Source organism: Bos indicus x Bos taurus, chromosome 5 (genome assembly GCF_003369695.1).
Source record: "Bos indicus x Bos taurus breed Angus x Brahman F1 hybrid chromosome 5, Bos_hybrid_MaternalHap_v2.0, whole genome shotgun sequence".
NCBI lineage: Eukaryota > Metazoa > Chordata > Mammalia > Artiodactyla > Bovidae > Bos > Bos indicus x Bos taurus.
In genome coordinates this window covers 48426264-48443444 of record NC_040080.1, presented here as the reverse complement: position 1 = coordinate 48443444, position 17181 = coordinate 48426264, and positions in this window count along the sequence as shown.

Sequence of the window (17181 nt, the reverse complement as noted above, 5' to 3'; positions counted from 1 at the left end):
TTGCCTGGAGAATCCCAGGGACGGGGGAGCCTGGTGGGCTGCCGTCTATGGGGTCGCACAGAGTCGGACACGACTGAGGTGACTTAGCAGTAGCAGCTCCTCTAAAAGCCCCTCCCTCTGGAGCAGAAAATCAGTTTGAATCACAGACCACTGATTTAGTTAACATCAATCCTCATTTTGGCCACATCTTTCCCCCGCAAGACTGGAAACCATTCTTTGATTTTTTGACCCATGACTAAATCTGATTGCTCACTACTTGATATTTCCAGGTGGCGCTAGTGGTAAAGAACCCCCCTGCCAATGCAGGAGACATAAGGGACATGGGTTTGATCCCTGGGTCAGGAAGATCCCCTGGAGAAGGAAATGGCAATCCACTGCAGTATTCTTGTCTGGAGAATCCAACGGACAGAGGAGCCTGGCGGGCTTCAGCCCATGGGGTCGCAAAGAGTCAGAAACAACTGAAGTGACTTTGCATGCTTGTACACTCACTTGGGCCCTTGATATTGCACCCACTCAGTTGAATATCCTGGAGCCAAGTGCTTAAATTTGGCGGTAAGAAGGACTACAGTGTTCCTTTCAATATGGACCACTTGTGTCCTTCTGGAGCTTGTTGTTGAGAAAGACAGGTTTCTTCTTTACTCCTGATGGGTTCTTCCATGTGGAGGTAGCTCCACAAGTCAAACACACCAGGCCTTAATTATCCTTTTTTTGTGGGATTTGTAATTAAAAAAAAAATTATTTATTTTTGACTGTGCTGGATCTTCGTTATTGCACATGGGCTTCCTCTGTTTGTGGTGCACAGGCTTCTCACTGTGATGGCTTCTCTTGTTGCAGGGCATGGGCTCTAGGGTGCCTAGGCTTCAGGAGTTGCAGCACAGGGGCTCAGTAGTTGTGGCTCATGAGCTCTAGAGCATGGACTAAGTAGTTGTGGCGTATGGGCTTATTTGCCTCGTGGTGTGTGGAATCCTCCCAGACCAAGGATCGAACCCACATCTCCTGCATTAGCAGGCAGACTCTCCACCCTGGGCCACCAGGGAAGTCTGGGATTTGTGATTTTTGAAGAAGAAACTGGGCATGAGTAACCCAGAGCTTTCCTCTCGTTTCCTCTCAGAACCATGTGAAACACAGAAAAGGGGCTGCCCTCACACAGGCAGTCTGGCCGACGTCCCCCACGAGCTGTGACAAGGTAGACGAATCTGTCTATTTCAGGGCTTGGTATTAGGGATTCAGCTGGCCTTTGTGGCACATTTACCAATATCACCTTTTCTCGGTAAACGAAGTAGAACTTTTGTTCTCCCTTTACTTATAGTTTCACCTCTCTCACCTAATTCAAAAGCTTAGAAGAGGGATGCTATTATTCAACTTTGTTCAAATTCCAAACCTGGCCTCTGTTGCCAGATCAGTTTCCTCCACTGATCTCCCACCTTGGTGCTGGGAATCTACACAGCCTTTCAGCTCACTCCTTGTCCCCATCAGCTGGGAAACAATATGCCTGGGCCTCAGAGAAGTTCACTGTGGTCAGACTGACAAGTTGTCAATGGCCTTTGTTTATGGTGATTTAACAAATACCAGTCAGTCCATATATCCTCATCTTGTCTGTAAGCTATCAGAGTCCATTTCAAAGGGCTTACTGGAATTTAAATGTATCCCTACCAAGCTAGTAAAAGTATCAAAAAGTACAGTGAGGCTAGTTATGAATTTTTGCTAGGAAAATGCTACTAAATTGATAGTAAAGCTATATATATATATATATGTATGTATGTATGTATGTATTGTTGTTTAATTGCTCAACTGTGTCCAACTCTTTACAACCCCATGAGCTACAGCACCCCAGGCCTCCCTGTCCTTCGCTATATCCCCGAGTTTGCTCAAACTCATGTCCATTTAATCATTGATGCCATCCAACCATCTTATCCTCTGTTGCCCCCTTCTCCTTGTGCCTTCAATCTTTCCCAGCATCAGGGTCTTTTCCAATGAGTCAGCTCTTTGCATCAGGTGGCCAAAGTATTGGAGCTTGAGCTTCAGCATCAGTCCTTCCAATGACAAGTCATGGTTGATTTCCTTTATGATTGACTGGTTTGATATCCTTGCAGTCCAAGGGACTCTCAAGAGTCTTCTCCAGCACCACATTTTGAAATCATCATATCTGTTTGTGTGTGTACACATACATATATATAATTAAAGAATTTATTTATTTATTTGGCTAGGTCTTCTTTGCCATAGACGGGCTTTCTCTAGTTGCAGCAGGCTGGAGCTTCTCATTGCTATGGCTTCTCTTGTTGCAGAGCATGGGCTCTAGAGCACTTGGGCTTCAATAGTTGTGGTATGTGGGTTTAGTTCCCCCATGGCATGTGGAATCTTCCTGGATTAGGGATCAAACCAGTGTCCCCTGCATTGGCAGGTGGATCCTTAACCACTGGACCACCAGTTCAGTTCAGTCACTCAGTCGTGTCCGACTCTTTGACCCCATGAACTTTGACCCCATGAACTCATGCAACTCCATGAACTGCAGCACGCCAGGCTTCCCTGTCCATCACCAACTCCCAGAGCTTGCTCAAACTCATGTCTATCGAGTCAGTGACACCATCCAACCATCTCATCTTCTGTCATCCCCTTCTCCTTGTGCCTTCAATCTTTCCCAGCATTAGAATCTTTTCTAAGGAGTCAGTTCTTCTCATCAGGTGGCCAAAGTATTGGAGCTTCAGCATAGTCCTTCCAGTGAATATTCAGGACTGATTTCCTTTAGGATTGACTGGACTGGACCTCCAGGGAAGTCCAAGTTATATATTTTTATAACTTCTCTGTCTGGCACATGTGGATGAAGACTGACCCCTGCCATATCAGTAAACAAATGGTGTTGCAGCCATCAAGCCATCAGCCACTGCAGCTGCTTCTACTGTGCCCCTGAGGGGCTTCAGGATGGAGAAAAGCAGGATCCTGGCCCTATATAGTTAAGGAGCACATCAAAGGTAAGGCCCAGATTCTTGCATCTTCCTATATGTATAAAAGGATTAAATTCATTAGCTTGAGGTGTCTGGTTTTCTTTAATTACCAGTACTCTTTGACTACCTGTTATTTTGTAAAAACTCCTATATATCCTGGCTCCTCCTTCACCTCTTCAGAGCCCTCCCACAGAGCTATCTGAGAGGCTACCTTCTGGGCTTAAGTCCTCAGCGAGTTCACCAAATAAAACATAATTCTCAACTTTTAGGTTGTATATTTTTTCAGTCAACACATGTATTATGTAGTCAATAGATGTTTGACAAATGAATAAATTAATCATAAGTTATTTTTTCTAGCTCCTAATAATCTTTTAAAGTTTTTAAATGCTTATAAACCATGTTTTTAATGATATTTCCTTCCGTTTTTTTTTTGTTCTAATTTCAAAAACATTAATAGTTATTTCTAAAAGTCCTCTTTTTTACCTTATTGGTAAAACAGAATGACATTTACCTTCCCCCAGTCTTCCAGCCTAACTGTCCTTCTCCATCATTTCTTAAAGAGCAGAAATGTTGACTGCATCAACAAAGATACATTTTATTAATACATTTTGTGCCCTGAGATGTAATTACTCTGGTCCTGGGAATTTAAAGTATGTTAAATGCTCTTTTATTATCATCTTTTATCTTCGGGGAAGTGTCCTTTTAAAGACAGTTTTTCTACCATTTATTGTTAGAATTATTCCCCTTGGCAGTGAAGCAAAGTAGGACTTGAATCATTTACTTTCCTCTGTTTCATGTGATAACATTCTAATATCTGCCGTAAAGAAGTGAGTCTATTCCTTTCTTTGTTTGCTTTGTTGTATTATTTACAACTATGTCAACCTCTGCTTTTCCTGGCAAAATTCTTTTGGGTTCAGTAATTTGTCATTGTTGTTTGGCTATGATTCCCTTTCTCTGGATTTTGTACGACGCTTCTATTTAAGAAAACAGAACCTAGGCGATTCTTTTTGAGGTCACTCTCTTTCTCTGAGCCTACCACCAGATGTAGGGTTGATGTGAGGTCATCATCCCTCTTGATTGCAGACTGGAAAAAGGATGGACACCTAGGGAATCAAACTCTTTTTCCCAGCAATTTGGAGCTGAGAATGAGTTGGTCTTTTAGTCTGGGTTGACTGCTTGAATGGAAAGATTGGGACCTCAGAGGTTGTGCAATGCAGCATAATTGAACTGTACACAATGAATTGGTGAGAGAGGAAAATGGACAGATGTACAGAATGACATACAGATGGTGAACCAAGGAGATGAGCTCCTGATGACTTTCCAGGTCCTAGCAAATCATGGCTTCCCTGGTGGCTCAGATGGTACATAGTCCGCCTGCAATGCAGGGGACCCGGATTCAATCCCTGGGTTGGGAAGATCTCCTGGAGAAGGGAATGGCAACCCACTCCAGTATTTTTGCCTGGGAAATCCCACGGACAGAGGAGCCTGATGGACTACAGTACGTGGAATCACAAAGAGTCAGACATGACTGAGCGAGTTTCACTTTTATAGAGCAAATTATGGCAGGATTATTTTTTGAAACTTCAATTTGCGTTTCTGTGTGTCCCTGCTCCCACTATGAGGTGGTTGCTGGATTACTGCTGTTCATATTATAGGGTAGAAAGCAAGAGCTGCCTAAAGATAACACAGAAGCAGTATAGGGTGGTGAATAATAGCAAATGTTCTCCAGCTGGGCCATCTGATTTAGAAGATATTGTATCACTTCCTGGCTGTGAACCTGGGCAAATAACTTAATCTACCTGTTGTCCTATCTGTAAGGTAGAGATAATGCTGCCTATCTCATGGTGTTAGTGTGACAATTAAATTAAGTAAAAACATAACATTCTTAGAACAATCATCATCATGTCATAAAGGAACTAATAAGTGCAAGTTATTTTTATTATCATAGTTCCCCGCCCCCCCCCCCCCCCGCCCCGAAGACCCAAAGTAATTGAAGAACAGTACCCCAGAGGATGAGATGAGGGAGAGGAGCACCATGTAGGATACTGTGTGTGTTGGGAGGAGCAGACCATGTAGACAGTAGAGATTAGGGTGGCCTGGCAGAGCAGCAGTTCGTGCAATACTCTGAACTGGTGTCTGAGGATGGGCCAAGCCTCAGAGGGGAGCACTGCCTTCTTCATGAATCTGGAAAAGCAGGACTGTGCTCCTGAGCTTCACTGGACGTCCCTAGGCCCAGAGGACGGCAGGGATGTCAGACTGCTAGCAGCTTCCCAATCTCCAGTCTTTTTTTCTTATTCAGGAAAAGAATGCCAAATTTTAGCTGGTCATCCCTGTAAAAGTGGCTGGATTTCCCTTTTTTTTTTTTTTTTTATGAGAGGGAAATAGACTTTGGGGGCAAGAGTATGGGAGTGGGTTATGTTTCCTTCTCCAGGGGATCTTCCTGACCCAGGAATCAAACCTGGGTCTCCTGCATCACAGGCGGATTCTTTACCTGCTGAGCCATCAGGGAAGCCCCTTAGACTTCTATCTTAATCCATTGCTATTTTGTTTTTAAGTTTTGTATATAGCCATATTGAATTTTATGTGATTCAGCAAGGAAGTAACAGAGTTTCAAGACCTGAATTGCAGACTGGGATGATAGGAAAAAAATAGAACAACAGATGGAAACTGAGAACTGCTAACCAAAGACCAGAGAGACCTCCTCTCTTCTCTGGTGCTCCATGGACAAAGATGGGCAAGGATGTCCCCCAGATAACCAAGATTTTATACCCCTTCAGCCTGGCAAATGGGAGAACCACAACCAGATGTACATTGATGCAATATTTCTTGCATATCTGAGTTTACTGTTTGAAATCCAGAAGCACTAAAGGGACTTAGCTACCTGTGGATATTGTGATATTTCCCAGAATCCTTTTAATGTATTCTGCTTTATTTGATTCTTCTAAAGTTTGTTCAAAGTGATTTGTTGTTTCTGCCCAAAAGGACCCTACCTAAGATATAGGCCCCACCTAGGCAGCTGTATTAATTTCTTAAGATGTCTCTTTCTTTCATCTCTGACTAGGAATATTGTAAATTATATTGTCAGATTTCATTTTTAGGGTCTTCTATATTAAATGTTTTGCTTTTTTGAAGAGTCAGTTTCTGGGATCATGTTCATTTTTTTGCCTTACTTTTGACATCTGCGTTATCAAAGTTTAGATCCCCAGGAGGTGAGTGCTGGGGCTTCTTCCTTTTACCCCACGCTGATCAGTTTCTTTCATTTCAGTGTCATTGCCAGACAAGCAGTCAGTGTTTCCTTATTGATCTAAATCAAGTCCAGAATGGCAGTTCTTGCTGCTTCCTCTACCAGCTGAGCAGGGAACTGTCAGCAAGGCGAGCCAAGAATTTATCAGCTGTAATTCTCCCGCAGAATTAATCTACCGAGAGACATGTGGCTCCTTGAATCTTTCAAATGTGGTTTTTATACATCTGGAGGATATGAGAAGAGATTCTTAGGCATGGTGTGGATAACACCTGTGGGGACTGCCTTTATTATTTAAACCTTTCACAGATTCTAGCATTTTTGGAAATTGGTTGACTGTTCAAACAAACTGAAGCCAAACACTGGAGTGAAGTAGCTGGAGAGAACACAGAAATGGGCACTGGAGTGTAAAGCTCAAAACGCCTGCTTTGCCATTTATTCATGCTGTGATCCCACAGAAGCCTCTCTAACTTGCTGGATTTTACTCTTTCCAACTATAAAATGGAGACGCTTTTCTCTCTTCTGGATAGCTCACAAAATTGTCTGGTACCAGTGTTTAGGAACATAATTCATTTCTGGTCAAATGTATATTATTGTCATGATCTTTACATGCCCCAAGCCCCAGTCTGCCGTTCCCATATGGAGAATTGTTCAAGTCATGCAAAAAGGAGAGGAAAGGAAACTAGCATCTTCTGAGCACCAAGTATGACCCAAGTACTATCGGAAGGTTACTACATGTGCACTTTCATTTAACTTTTCCATTAGCCCAGTGAAGCATGTATTAAGGTCTATTTCTGTGTTCATTTTGTAGACCAGATTCCAGGAATTTAAGTGATGACTTAAGTTCAAAGTCACATAGTTGATAACTTTCAGAGACAAAATTAAAGTCCTAGGTTTACTACAAAGCTGTTTTTTAAAATTGAAGTATGATTGCTTAATAATGTTTTGTTAGTTTCTTCTGTACAATGAAGTGAATAAGCTACATGTATACATATATCCCCTCCCTCTTGTATCTCCCTCTCACCCTCTAGGTCATTACAGAGTACTGAGCTGAGCTCCCTGTGCTGTATAGCAGCTTCCCACTAGCTAGCTATTTAACACGTGGAAAATCCATGGATGGAGGAGCCTGAAGGCTGCGGTCCATGGGGTCGCTGAGGGTCGGACATGACTGAGTGACTTCACTTTCACTTTTCACTTTGATGCATTGGAGAAGGAAATGGCAACCCACTCCAGTGTTCTTGCCTGGAGAATCCCAGGGACGGGGGAGCCTGGTGGGCTGCTGTCTATGGGGTCACACAGAGTTGGACACGACTGAAGTGACTTAGCAGCAGCAGCAGCAGTGTATATATGTCAATCCTGACCTCCCAGTTCATCCCATCCCCGCTTTCCACCCTGTGTCTACAAGTCTGTTCTTTATGTCTGTGTCTGTTTCTGCCCTGCAAATAGGTTCCTTTATACCATTTTTTTAGATTCCACATATATGCATTAATATATGATCTTTACTTTTCTCTTTATGACTTCACTCTGTATGACAAACTCTAGATCCATCCAGTGCTTGTTTACACTATTGGAAAGAGAGGTGAAGGAATGAGTAGCTGGAATTCCAAGGGCACCTTTTTTAATGACATATATTGGTGTTTGTTTTCTTCAGTAATTGCAATATTTTTATGGCATGACATGAATTTATGGACATGGAACTCCAGGGAATTTGCACCTGTAGACAATATAAGCTCAATTTACAATAACTCATCTTTTCACCATCATCCAGGAACCCATTTAGGTCTTATGTTCGTGTCACCCCTCTGCTCAAAGCTCTCCAGTGGTTTCTCAGCCCACTCTGAGTGAAAGCCAGGCTCACAATGGCCCCACGGGCCCTGTGTGTTTGTCCTCTCCCACCCTTACTTCCTGGTCCTCCTTGCTTGTTACTCTTCCCTAGTCTGCCCTACTCCCATGCTCCTTGCCATCTTGCCAATCCTCTAGGCTGCCAAGGATTCTCCTGCCTCTGGGCGTTTGCATCTGCTATTGCCCAGATGTCCACACGTCTCACTCACACACTTCCTTCAAGTCTCTGAACGTCTCAGTGAGACTTCCCCTGACCACCCTTCAACATTTTGAGTGCTGTCTCTCCCTACAGCCTTCCCACGTCTGAAAGAAGTCCCTTTCTCCTTACTAGAAGGAGGAAATAAAACTGCTCCTTCCAGGACACAGAAAGCCTTTAAACAGCCCTTCACAGCATCAGACCAGTAACAACTTTAGAAACCATTGCAATCAATGCTTTCATATTACAGATAAAGGAGGCCGGTAGCTGGGGGAATTACTTATTGAAGAATGAGGAGCTGTATAGGGATGGGTCTGGGGAGAGAATGCAAGATCATTCATGTGTTTACTCATCTAACAAGTATCTAGGACCTCCTGCCTGTTAGAATCTTGAATGAAAACAGTTTCAGTTCTTACCTACCTCAAGAGCCTACAGCCTCAGGTCAACCTTACTGAACAAATCATTACATAAACAAGTGTGAAACTCAGCTGTGACAGATGTTGCAAGGGAGACGTTGTTGGTGCTTTGAGAACATAGTTTGGGGGTTTGACTTGAGCAGGGAGCTCAATAAACACTTTGTTTTTCTCTGTTAGTAGGATTTTTTTAATCCTTTTTTAAAATTGAAGTATAGTTGATTTACAATGTTGTGTTTCTGGTATAAAACAAAGTGACCCAGTTATATATATACATATATGTGTATTCTTTTTCATATTCTTTCCCATTATGCATTGAATGTAGTTCCCTGAGCTGTACATCATGACTCTGTTGTTTATATTTTGCATATAGTAGTCATCTGTTAATTTCACGCTCCCGACTCACGAGCGCGGTCTGTTCTGTGTCTGCGAGCCTGTTTCTGTTTCATGGATAAGTTCATTTGTGTCCTATTCTAGTTTGCACATACATCATATGCTATTTGTCTTTTTCTTTGTGACTTCTCAGTGAACCCTTTCTTGATGGAATAGTGCTAAAGCTGAGAATGAAAGGGTGCTAGGCAGCTGATGGAGGAGCAAGGGCATTTTAGGCAGTGGGGTAGAGTGTGGTGCGAGACGAGGTTAGAAATGGAGGTGGAGGTTGGAGCCTGCAGCACCCTATAAGCCATGATAAGAAACTTTATCTTTATCCTAGAAATATTGCAAGGTTTATCTGATTCCTATTTCTATTCCTTACCTTTAATCGCCCTGTCAAATAATGTTAAGGATAAGTAATAGAGGAGGCAGATTCAGTTTCTATTTATATCCAGAAATCATCGAAAGGGCAAAAAATAAACTTGAAAGAACATTCCTTCAGTCCCTTGCTTCATCCTACTTCCCTGCCTGCCTAGGCAATCAAATGCCCTCTCTTTATTTCCAATATTTCCAATCTGGATTTGTGTGAACACTGTACACAGACACACACACACACACACACTTGCTTCATATGCACTTCTTCATTTTAGGAAACAATGTCTTGACATTCCTGATATAGAGATAACAGAGCTTATTTTGATTAATCTCATTTAATTACAATTAGTTTATCCCCTTGGGTCATTTGATCTGCAATCACTTGCTGTCAGGGTGCTGAAAATAATGCCCATCCTGCTTTCTCCAAATGATGGTAGTGCAACTGAGAGGTCTTTCCTGGTATTGTTCCACTCTCTGGTTCCAGAATGAAGAGAAGACCCAGGAGCACCATTATTAGCTACTTTGAAGTTTTGTGGTGTAACCTGTTTGCCTGGTTAAATATTGCTCTTCTGTAAGACCATGTGTGTCCAACATCTGGGGCTTTGTTGACCCTGGAGAGTTGGCCCCTCCCAGAGCTCATCTTCCATATGCAAGTCAGCCAATGCAAAGCTCACTTCTGCCTCCTTTATCAAGCTCTGACACTGAGCCACTTCTCTGCACCAGTCACTGCAGGGTCAGGTACCAGACAAGAAGAGAAAGCCCTTCACCTAGAGCCTACTAAAATTTTAACTAGCCAACCCTAAGCCTGCTTAGTCTGTCTCACCTGTTCCTTCCCTGGAAACCTCAGCAGGGCCTCCTGTCCACATTTTTCTCCTATTCCTTCTGCCTCCAAACTGGTCCTGCTACTTCCCTACATGGCCCTGTGTGGTGTGCTAGTCCCCCTGCCGCCTTGGGAACTGTAACAAACTCTATTTTCAGTGACAACCATCTCCTAATCTGTTGGCCTCATCATTCCTGAATAATAGCAAAACCTACATTTTAAAGGGCTTCCCAGGTGGCTCAGTGGTAAAGAATCCACCTGCCAGTGCAGGAGATGTGGGTTCAACCCCTGGGTTGGGAAGATGCCCTGGAGAAGGAAACGGCAATCCACTCCAGTATTCTTGCCTGGGAGATCCTATGGACAGAGGAGCCTAGTGGGCTACGATCCATGGAGTTGCAAGAGTTGGACATGATTTAGTGACTGAAAGCAATATTTTAAAACCTCTTCCTCAGACTGGTTTCTTTCATTCCCTTCTGCGAAATCCCGTGTGACATCCCTCTGGTCTTGGGAAGTATGCTGGTGGAGTGGCAAGGATTCTGGAGCCTGGCACACCTGAGTTAATTTCCATGATGCACCCCTTACCAGCTGCAAGACTGTGGGCTTTTGCTTCACCACCTTTTTTTTTTTTAAATTATTTATTTATGTGGCTGCATTGGCTCTCAGTTGCCACACGTGGCATCTTCATTGTGGTGTAAGGGCTTCTGTCTTATTGTGGCATGTGGGCTCCTGGGTTCAGTAGTTGCGATGCACTGGCTTAGCTGCCCCACAAGATGTGGGATCTTAGTTCCTTGACCAGGGATCGAACCCATGTCCCTTGCACTGGAAGGTGAATTCTCAACCAGGGAACCACCAGGGAAGTCCCCTTGCTTCCCCTCCATGACCCTTACTTCCCATGCACAGAAAAGAGGATCACAGCATCTGTGTCCCAGGGCTGGTTGAGGATGCAATGAGGTGATGAAGGTCCTGCAGCCAGCACAGGGCCAGGACATGGCGGCTGCTTACTGCCCGTGCGTTCTCTCCTCCTGTCTGTAACGCAGAGCTGCCTCTGCTGTCTGCTTTCTGCCTGCTCATTTTTGTTGTTTTTGTTCAGTCAACCAGGAATCTTGAAGAAAATCTGTGGATGACTTATTGTAAGCTCTTCAACCTTTGCTTCCTGTATTTGTTAACCTCCAGCCAACCAGAGCCTTTTATTTTCCCATTAATAAGCCCCCTGCCAACCCTGACAGGTTCTGAGAGTGGGTTTTTGATGAACTGCTTGGACCTAAAGTTTCCTCCAGCTGCTCCCCTCTTGATGATGGCTCATCAAAGAGTTATCTTAAAAGCAGAGGGCTTGGAGTCAGGCCTGAGTTCCAGTGCCGACTTTGTTTCTTATGTATGACCTGGGCACCCTGGTTAACCACTCTAAGCTTTAACTTCCTCATTTGCAAACTCAGGTTAAAAATGTACACACTGCCTATATCTCGGGGCTGTTTTGTGAGGCAGATGGGACAATGTATACAAGGCGTGTAGAGTGATGGAACACTAGGAAGGACTGTAATTAAAAATACAAGAGGCGTTGGGGTTGGCCCTCTGTTTTTCCTCTTCTGTGTATCTTGTACTGCCCGCTCTACTTTCTGATATCCCCAATCCTGCTCCCTCCCATCCCAGTCTCGCTGCTCTACCCTTCTCTTCCCCCTCTCACCCCTACGCTCTTGATGGTTCTCAGAGTCCAAACTTAAAGACCTTTCTTTCCTGCAAGGATTTGCAGAGGAAACACCTGTGAAAGGGACAGGGAAACCACAAGGAAGATAAAAGGAAAAGAAAGGATCAACTCTGTGTACCTACTATGTCCCAGGTACTATTTCACATAAATTTCTTAGTCCTGGAAAGTAGGAATCCTTAGCATTGTCACTTTGCAAATGAGGACATGGAGGCTCAGAGAGGTGCAATAACTAGCTGGGAAGCAGTGAATCCTTGATTCAAAATGAGATCTGTTATTTCTTTTTGGCTGTGCTGAGTTTTCATTGCTTCACAGACTATTGTCCAGCGGCGGCAAGTGGGGGCTACCCTCTAGTTGCAGTGTGCTGGCTTCTCATTGCAGTGGCTTCTCTTGTTACAGAGCATGGGCTCTAGGGCCTTTAGGCTTCAGTAGCTGTGGCTCTTGGGCTTAGCAGCTGTGATTCCTGGACTCTAGAGCACAGGCTGAGTAGTTGTGGCACACGAGCTTAGTTGCTTTGAGGCATGTGGGATCTTCCGAGACCAGGGATCTAACCCATGTCTTCCTGCACTGGCAGGTAAATTCTGTAGCACTGAGCCACCAGGGAAGCCCCAGTTGCTGAATCCTGTTAACATTGTTTTTAAGTTCTAATGGTAGATTTGCTGTGTCATGTCAGGCAGGTAGGACAGGCAGGTCTCTGTAGACCAGTGGAAGTGTCTCGGTCCTCTCTGTCTTGCCCATTCCCAGGCCTTCAGACTGCTGCTTTCTGCTGCCAGGAGGAAGACCACAAAGCAGTGTCCATCTCCTCTCTGTTTACTGGAGCTGCTCTTTTCCTGAGCTCATGGCCCCTCATATGCAGTGATTGGTGGAAATCATAAAGTTCCAAAAATAATATGTAGACAAAGCTCATCTCTGAGCTTATTCCCATTACTTACCACATATGCAGGACCAACTATTAATACATAATCTGTGGTGTGTGTTGTTCAGTGGTGGTGTGTCTGACTTTTTGCAACCCCATGGACCGCAGTACACCAGGCTTCCCTGTCCTTTACTGTCTACTGGAGTTTGCTCAAACTCATGTCCATTGAGTCGATGGTGACATCAAACCATCTCATCCTCGGTTGCCCTCCTTTCCTGCCCTCAACCTTTTCCAAAATCAGGGTCTTTTCTAAGGATTTGGCTCTTCACATCAGGTGGCCAAAGTATTGGAGCTTTGGCTTCAGCATCAGTCCTTCCAATGAATATTCAGGGTATATTTCTTTTAAGATTGACTGGTTTGTACTCCTTGCTATCCAAGGGACTCTCAGGAGTCTTCTCCAACACCACAGTTTGAAAGCATCAGTTCTTCAGCACTCAGCCTTTTTTATGGTCCAACTCTCACATCCATACATGACCACTGGAAAAACCATAGCCTTGACTAGACGGACCTTTGTTGGCAAAGTAATTTCTCTGCTTTTTAATATGCTATCTAGGTTGGTCATAACTTTCCTTCCAAGGAGTAAGCATCTTTTAATTTCATGGCTGCAATCACCATCTGCAGTGATTTTGGATCCCAAAAAAATAAAGTCTGACACTGTTTCCATTGTTTCCCCATCTATTTCCCATGAAGTGATGGAACCAGATGCCACGACCTTCGTTTTCTGAATGTTGAGCTTTAAGCCAACTTTTTCACTCTCCACTTTCACTTTCATCAAGAGGCTTTTGAGTTCCTCTTCACTTTCTGCCATAAGGGTGGTGTCATCTGCATATCTGAGGTTATTGATATTTCTCCCAGCAACCTTGATTCCAGCTTGTGCTTCTTCCAGCCCAGTGTTTCTCATGATGTACTCTGCATATAAGTTAAATAAGCAGGGTGACAATATACAGCCTTGATGTACTCCTTTTCCTATTTGGAACCAGTCTGTTGTTCCATGTCCAGTTCTTTTTTTTTTTTTCCATGTCCAGTTCTAACTGTTGCTTCCTGACCTGCATATAGATTTCTCAAGTTCTACCTAAATGTTCTACCTAAATAATCCTTGGGGAGAATGGAAATATTAGTGGGAAAGATAATGTGGGCTTATATATAATGAAGTCAGGGAAAGGCCTAGAATTGTTGTTTTACCTTTTTCTTGTAATCTGGGAAGCTGAAAAAAATCCAAAAGGCTCACATTTATATCTGCATATAACATGCAGTCATCAGAACACACACAATATTTCAATTAGTGGCTATATCTTAGAAGTTGCTACAGAACTTTAAGCAGGTAGAACATGATCACTTCCATTGTCAGGTGATAAGGCAGCAGAGTGGGGTGAAGGAAGTGTCCTGTGACAGTGTGCACTGCTATAGGGTACCACTCATGTGACCGTCTCAGCAATACACATGTGTACACATTGGTGGGGAGCCTTCTGAGTCCCAGCTTCTTCAGCATCATCTGCCATAAATGTTTGTTACATCTTGTGCTATATAGTATTAATGAACTCAAAAAATCACATATATATACATATCTATTTTCTGAATTTCCCTGTATATGTGTACCTACTTCTCATTCAAAACACTAAGCTAGCAAGACAACTGTCTGTGCTCTTCAAAAATGTCCTTGTCGTAAGGTGCAAAAAAAAAGAACCAGGAATTGTTTCTCATTAAAGACTATGGGCAACTAAAATGCAATATCTTGGACAGGGTCTTGGGATCAGGGGTGGAGGTAAGGGATGGACATTAAAAGTGTTACCGATATGAAACATTACTAGAACAACTGGCAGACTTTAAATGTAGGCTGTGAGTTAGATGATAGTATTACATCAGTGTTAAATTGCTAAAATTTGATCAGTGCACCGCAGTTACAGAAGGGAATGTCTTTATTTAAAAAACACATGCTAAAATATTGGGATGTAAGGGGATAACATATGCAATTTACTCTGAAATGTTTCAGAAAAAATATTATAGACAGAGATATGAAGCATATGTGGCCAAATGTTAACAATGGGTGAAACTAAATAGGGTATACGAAAGTCATTTGTATTATTTTTGTTACTCTTCTGCACTGTAAGTTTGAAAATAAGCTGTTTCCATGAATGTAATATGGTGAAACATCTTGGCATCGTCTGTTTACTTTTCAGTTAACTATATAATTCTACATGACACAAAAATAGATTGTGCCTGGCTTACTATTGTATTCACATGCCCATCATGGAGCAGATACTCAGCTGTGTGGAATACAGAAGAAGTGATAAAGATGCTACCACAGCCTTGACTTCTTTCCTTTGGAACCACAGCAGCATTACTTACCCAGGAATCTGTTGATGAGTCTCTTCTGAGCAAGCCGTCAATCATTTCATGACAATGTCCAGCCTCATTGACCAGATAGTCTTGGTACCTGAGAACCAAGTGAGAAACACTTCCCTACTGACTGACAGACACTCCTGCATTCCAGAAGATGCTATCTCTGAAGACTATTGAATGTGTTGTAATAAATCAATAATCAAATCCATCAAATATTCACAAGAGAACCCCTACATCTTTGTGGTACCCCACTGTCTCCTTTCAGATATCATCAATCATCCCTTGAAATTAGAGGACACTTACTAAGAACATTTTTGTTAAATGAATGAAAACAAAGACAGGTATATCTTTGATACTAGATTCTCGGGATCTGAAACTTCTTAGAATGCATTTGGTAGATAACTGACTATCCTAAACTTTACTGACATTGGACTGAAAAATAAACCCTTGGGATTAAAAAAGCAAGAGGAAAAAAAAAGCATATAGTCATGAACTACATGAAGATAGAACTGTATAAGCCCATCAGCCAAGCTGATTTCAATATCTTAGGAGGAGATAGCAGCACAGAGCAGAACAACGTGGGTTTCAGATGTCAGCTAGATTTTGATTCAAATTCTAGCACCTCCTTAACAACCTCTGTGTGAATTAAGGTAAGTAACATAATTTCTTTCAGGACCACTTCCATTAGCTAAATAATAGAGATAATAATACCTTCCTTATATTATAATGTTGATGTGAAGACCTATCAGTGCCAACTCACATAGAAGTCTTGGCTCTGTAAATGGCAGCTCTTATTATCTTCAGCAAGAGGGTGCAGGGGCCGCATCTGAGAGGGGATTTTAATCACGTTTCTTCCACTAACACAGAGCTCCCTAAAGGCCTGGTGACCACAAATGAAGCCTTAACTCAAAGACAGTAGAGTCTTTGAAAGGAATAGAATTAAAGTAGGGTCTGTCCTTTCATGATGGGGTACAAAGACGCTATTAGTCAATTCAGCAAATATGTCCTCTGTAAATCAGCTCAAGGCATTCGGAGAGATGACTTTGAAGCAGCACACAGATGAGGTCCAAAGGGGAGCTGAAAACTTAAGTGTTTCTACCTGGGCCACACCATATAGGAAATAACCCAGGAGAAGTGTGCAGGGAATCAATTACTGCCCTCCTAGAGTTGATCTCAGCTGTCTATATATGGTTATAGATTTCCCAGACCTGTTTCAAATGAATTTTCAGAAAGCCCATGAGCATTGCAAGTTTTGGAGCATCTAAAGAAGGGTTGCTCTCTAGGGTGTGTGCATTATTGGAGGGATGGTGAAGGATCAGGAATCTCATAGTACTCCATTGGTTCAAATCCTCTGTCAGTATTTAAGTATTTATTTGTTTATGGCTGTCAGTAAGTTGTGGCCCGGGGACTCGTCACTGTGGTGCGGGGGCTTCTCTCTAGTTGTGGCGTGTGGACTCTCTAGTTTGTGGCGCTTAGACTTAGTTGCCCCACGGCATGTGGGGTCTCAGTTCCCCAACCAGGGATTGAACTCACATCCCCTGCATTGGAAGGTAGATTCTTAACCCCTGGACCACCAGGGAAGGCCCTCTGGCAATATTTAGTATGTTTCTTTTTTTTTTTTTTTATTGGGGAAGAGAGCATCATTGCAGGTTACATGGCTTTGGATTTAAACAGGTAGGCTTGGGTTTTAAATTTTGATTCTGCGATATACGGACTATGTGAATTTGGGGAAGTTACTTAATTTCCCAGAGCTCAGGGTCCCAATCAATAAACAGTAATATCCACTTTGCTGTTTTGCTGCAAGGCTTCAGTGAGCTCATACATGCCAAAGGTCCTTGCACAGTGGTTACTCAATAAATCTCAGCTCTCTCGTACACTGAGTATTATGGAGGCTGAATGAGACAATCCTTTCCTTCCTCCCAGCTGAAAGCCAAGACGGTATTGGCTTATTTAAGCATGAAAACATCAGTGTGTCCCATTCATAAGCTTGTTTTACCCTAGGAAACTGATACGAAGGAATTGACA